The 5,000-nt window shown below is 53.4% G+C and overlaps 1 non-coding gene across 1 annotated transcript in view; it reads right to left on the bottom strand.

The window, feature by feature from the left end:
• The window catches only part of LOC126476833 (small subunit ribosomal RNA), a 1,909-nt gene extending 1,288 nt beyond the window's left edge, over positions 1–621 (bottom strand). Inside the window, exon 1 of the ribosomal RNA XR_007587271.1 lies at positions 1–621. This exon is cut by the window's left edge and continues 1,288 nt beyond it. This is a non-coding gene — a ribosomal RNA (small subunit ribosomal RNA).
• Positions 622–5,000: the final 4,379 nt, after the last annotated feature.

The raw sequence follows: 5,000 nt of genomic DNA on the forward strand, positions 1-5,000 counted from the left end.
AATATACGCTATTGGAGCTGGAATTACCGCGGCTGCTGGCACCAGACTTGCCCTCCAATAGATACTCGTTAAAGGATTTAAAGTGTACTCATTCCGATTACGGGGCCTCGGATGAGTCCCGTATCGTTATTTTTCGTCACTACCTCCCCGTGCCGGGAGTGGGTAATTTGCGCGCCTGCTGCCTTCCTTGGATGTGGTAGCCGTTTCTCAGGCTCCCTCTCCGGAATCGAACCCTGATTCCCCGTTACCCGTTACAACCATGGTAGGCGCAGAACCTACCATCGACAGTTGATAAGGCAGACATTTGAAAGATGCGTCGCCGGTACGAGGACCGTGCGATCAGCCCAAAGTTATTCAGAGTCACCAAGGCAAACGGACCGGACGAGCCGACCGATTGGTTTTGATCTAATAAAAGCGTCCCTTCCATCTCTGGTCGGGACTCTGTTTGCATGTATTAGCTCTAGAATTACCACAGTTATCCAAGTAACGTGGGTACGATCTAAGGAACCATAACTGATTTAATGAGCCATTCGCGGTTTCACCTTAATGCGGCTTGTACTGAGACATGCATGGCTTAATCTTTGAGACAAGCATATGACTACTGGCAGGATCAACCAGGGAGCTGCGTCAACTAGAGCTGAGCAGCCGGCCGCCCGGGAGTGTGTCCCGGGGGCCCGCGCGAACACGCAAGCGTCCGCTCAATTATTCTGCAAACAGGAGGAGGCTGAGCTCCCCTGCACAACACACCTCGAAACCCTCTCAGGTCCCGGCGGCGCGCAGCGCCGTCCTAAGTACTTGGTCGGGTTCGAGAGAGGCGCAATCGCCCGGAGTTAGGCAAGTAGACGCTTTAGGTGCGACCACCCGTGCTCCCAACTGAGCTTGCCGCTGCCGACAGAGGCCCGGGAGCGTGCTGTCGTGGCATTGCCGGCGGGAGACAACACGCGCCACCTACGGTGACCGGCAGCTCCAACGCCGGCGCCACAGAAGGACAAAAGCCCCACTTGGGTGCCGAAGCGAACTCTCCCAGCACAGCGCACGCGCCAACACGTCCGCACAGCTGCGATACAAACCACCTGCGAGAACCGCTGGGGCGACCGAGCAGCAGACGGCGTCGCGGCGCCGAGCGCCGGGCGGCGGCGCATCCTCAGCGCACAAAGTCCTCAATCGGACCAGCACACTGCAGATGGCCACCACGCTTCGCACCGGGCCCGCGAGGACCTACTTTGGCCGCAAGGCGCCGCGAGCAGGGGGCGCCGGCGCGCAGCTGCGCCGCCTGCCGCGTCCGTCGGCCGGCGCGCCTGCCACTGCCCGCCCCCACCAGCCGGCTGTAGCGCGTGCGCCCACGCACCGCGCTGCCAGCACGCCGGGCGGCCCCCCCTCACCGGCCGGGGACGGTCCCACCCAGCCACCGCCGCGTATCGCCTCACACCCAGATCCCCTTTCACGTTCGTGGGCATGGTGGGTCCCCTTTCACGTTCGTGGGCATGGTGGGTATCCCTGAAACAACCGGTTAATAGCTCGACCGATCGTCGCCAACACTGATTCACCTCTAGCGAGAACAACCGCACCACAACGGGTTACCAGTTGTTCATTTGCGTAACGTCACCAGCAAACGTACACGTCCATCGCCATTTGCAACGAGTATTGCATGCCTGTGTCAGGTGTCACAACACACTACGTCTGCCCACATAGACGCAACAACATGTGCACGCCTAGAGAACACGTGGAAGGTCGACCCCGTACGTATGCGGTGTCCATTGCGCGAACGACTGTCAGCCGGCCTCTGCAGCATGTCGCAGATGTGGAACACGGTGCAACATGCTATCACGGTGTGTGAGAAGAGACGACTACGTCCGAATACACGCTCCACTACATCAACAGACTGCTCATGCTGATCGCCATCCAGGGCGTCCGTTCCTCCCACACGTCTGTATGGCGTACCACACTGCAATCCAGCTCTTATAGGGAGACGACACGTAGCTGCGTGCACAATATTTGGACTGTATGGTCCGCCGTTGCTAGGCGCAGTCGTCATACGGTCACATGTGCCACGATGTATCATTCAGTACATACGGACCAATGTGCAGTACAGTTTGTGGGTTTTGCGTACATCGGCGGACAGGTGACAGGCCGTACCACAACGTAGGCTGAGTACGTCGGCATGCGAAGGGCGTTGAACATGCAAACTTCTCACCGACCAGCTTGCGAAGGCAGGGGGGAAGGGGAGGGGGCATGTACGTCCTGCTGCTATCCACATTACAGTGTATAGCATGAGCATGTGGAAAGTCAGCAACACCTGCAAGGTGTTTAACATGACGCGATACACAGGGGACCGGGCAGTGCGAGTAGCGAACTATATTGCGAGGGTTGCGGTTAGGCAACACTACACTACTTTAACGGGTTGCATAACAATTACAGAGCAGGTTCAGCGACAACGTGCGTCAGGTTAAGGCGCAATATAGTTTAGGTTAAGGCACATTATAGGTTAGGTTAAGGCACATTATAGGTTAGGTTAAGGCACATTATAGGTTAGGTTAAGGCACATTATAGGTTAGGTTAAGGCACAACATGGGTTAGGTTAAGGCACAACATGGGTTAGGTTAAGGCACAACATGGGTTAGGTTAAGGCACAACATGGGTTAGGTTAAGGCACAACATGGGTTAGGTTAAGGCACAACATGGGTTAGGTTAAGGCACAACATGGGTTACGTTAAGGCACAACATGGGTTACGTTAAGGCACAACATGGGTTAGGTTAAGGCACAACATGGGTTACGTTAAGGCACAACATGGGTTAGGTTAAGGCACAACATGGGTTAGGTTAAGGCACAACGTAGGTTAGGTTAAGGCACAACGTAGGTTAGGTTAAGGCACAACGTAGGTTAGGTTAAGGCACAACGTAGGTTAGGTTAAGGCACAACGTAGGTTAGGTTAAGGCACAACGTAGGTTAGGTTAAGGCACAACGTAGGTTAGGTTAAGGCACAACGTAGGTTAGGTTAAGGCACAACGTAGGTTAGGTTAAGGCACAACGTAGGTTAGGTTAAGGCACAACGTAGGTTAGGTTAAGGCACAACGTAGGTTAGGTTAAGGCACAACGTAGGTTAGGTTAAGGCACAACGTAGGTTAGGTTAAGGCACAACGTAGGTTAGGTTAAGGCACAACGTAGGTTAGGTTAAGGCACAACGTAGGTTAGGTTAAGGCACAACGTAGGTTAGGTTAAGGTACGATATAGGTTAGGTTAAGGTACGATATAGGTTAGGTTAAGGTACGATATAGGTTAGGTTAAGGTACGATATAGGTTAGGTTAAGGTACGATATAGGTTAGGTTAAGGTACGATATAGGTTAGGTTAAGGTACAATATAGGTTAGGTTAAGGTACAATATAGCTTAGGTTCAGGTACACATTGTTGTAGGGAAAGGTGTATTGGGGGGGGGGGCGGCAGGTTCGTTGATAGTGATTATCGTAATTGGATGCCTGCGGCATCATCCGATTTGTCACGTCAGGATGCACTTTTGGCTCATGACAGGCGGCGCTCCGATTCCATGGTTGTGGCAGATCTGTGTCTTTCATTCCTGCCATTGTTTGTGTGCTGTGACAGGAGGCAGTATTGTGATGTTGGGTGCACCCCTGTGTAGGACATGTGTGGGTGTTCGTGGCTTAGCTGAGCAATGTGCGGATGTCGGAAGGGTGGGATATTGTGTTTTCTGGGTGGACCTCCCGGTCTGGTTATGATAGTGTGGATTGTGTAATGTGGCGGAGAGTATGCACTGGATGTTCTTCCATGCTGGTGGTTAGATATTGTGTGTGTGCCTGTTACAGGCAGAGAGTAGTGTGTGATAAGAGAGTAGTGTGTGATAAGAGTGTCTGGCTGACGTGTGGTTCTCATTGTGTGCAGAGTCTTTCAGCATGTATAGGGACGGTTGTATATATTATCTGTATTCTGATGGCTCTGCATCTATTACTAATCAGTGCCGTGTATACGGTGACTCTGGTTCCAGTCGAAACTGTTCTATCTCTGTACATTAGTGATACTGCGGCTCCACTATGTTGCCGCCCCTGTCGGCCGTTTCCCCCAGTGTATGGCTAATGATTATCAGCAATCAGTCTATTAGTCAATACCGGTAGTGTGACGACGTCAAATGTCCGGGATGGGGGAAGCTACACCCTTCCCGTGGGTCAGGGCCTAGAAAGACTCTTCCCACGCAGGAGACTCGGACTGTCGTTACTCTTCCGAGAAATATATTTGCCCAGCGTTTTTTGCGACTGCGAGTGCAACGCCCACGGGTGCCGACATGGATGGGGCGCTTCCTAGCTGATCGCTCAGCATGAGAATCCGTACAGTGAGCAATGCGATCGCGTCTGTAGCTTGTACGTGGTACAGCTCGCAGCTCATGAATAGGGACAGTATCATACATGGTCACTAGTTTGGGTTTCCCCTCCCCAGATGGTGGGTGTCATTGGGGATACCCGAGCTCTCGCTCATCCTCCCCTCCACTCCACCCCACGATCCACTATGGAACCAGAACACTGCCTTCAGAAACCGACTTGGAAAAATTACCCCCAGTGTGGGGGAACGGACTCTCTATGTGGAGAAGCGCCTTTGGCCACCCTCAATACTGGGTGCCCACGGGGAACCACGTGGAGGCGGCGCCGCCACTGCTGGTGGCGACCCTTTCACCAGCAGTATAGCATCCGTCTTGGCATGATAGTTTTTACGGGAGGATTAGGGGGACCTCCTACTACCCTCCAGGTTGGCTAGACCCTCATGCCATTGATCACTGGTTGCCCAGTATCGTAGCCCATCTAGTTTCTGAGCGTTTATATGTACCTCACTTTGACATACCCCTACCGCCACTGGTGTCCCAGGGACCATGTAGAGGCATCCTCAGGGCTCTGAGAGATTGCTCATCCCCCCTCCACACTCAGCCATGGTCCCTCCAAGGTGCACGGATTATTGGGGCTGTAGAGTGCTCATGGTAACATACGCTTCATCATTTGT

This window comes from Schistocerca serialis, chromosome 4 (genome assembly GCF_023864345.2).
Source record: "Schistocerca serialis cubense isolate TAMUIC-IGC-003099 chromosome 4, iqSchSeri2.2, whole genome shotgun sequence".
Lineage (NCBI taxonomy): Eukaryota > Metazoa > Arthropoda > Insecta > Orthoptera > Acrididae > Schistocerca > Schistocerca serialis.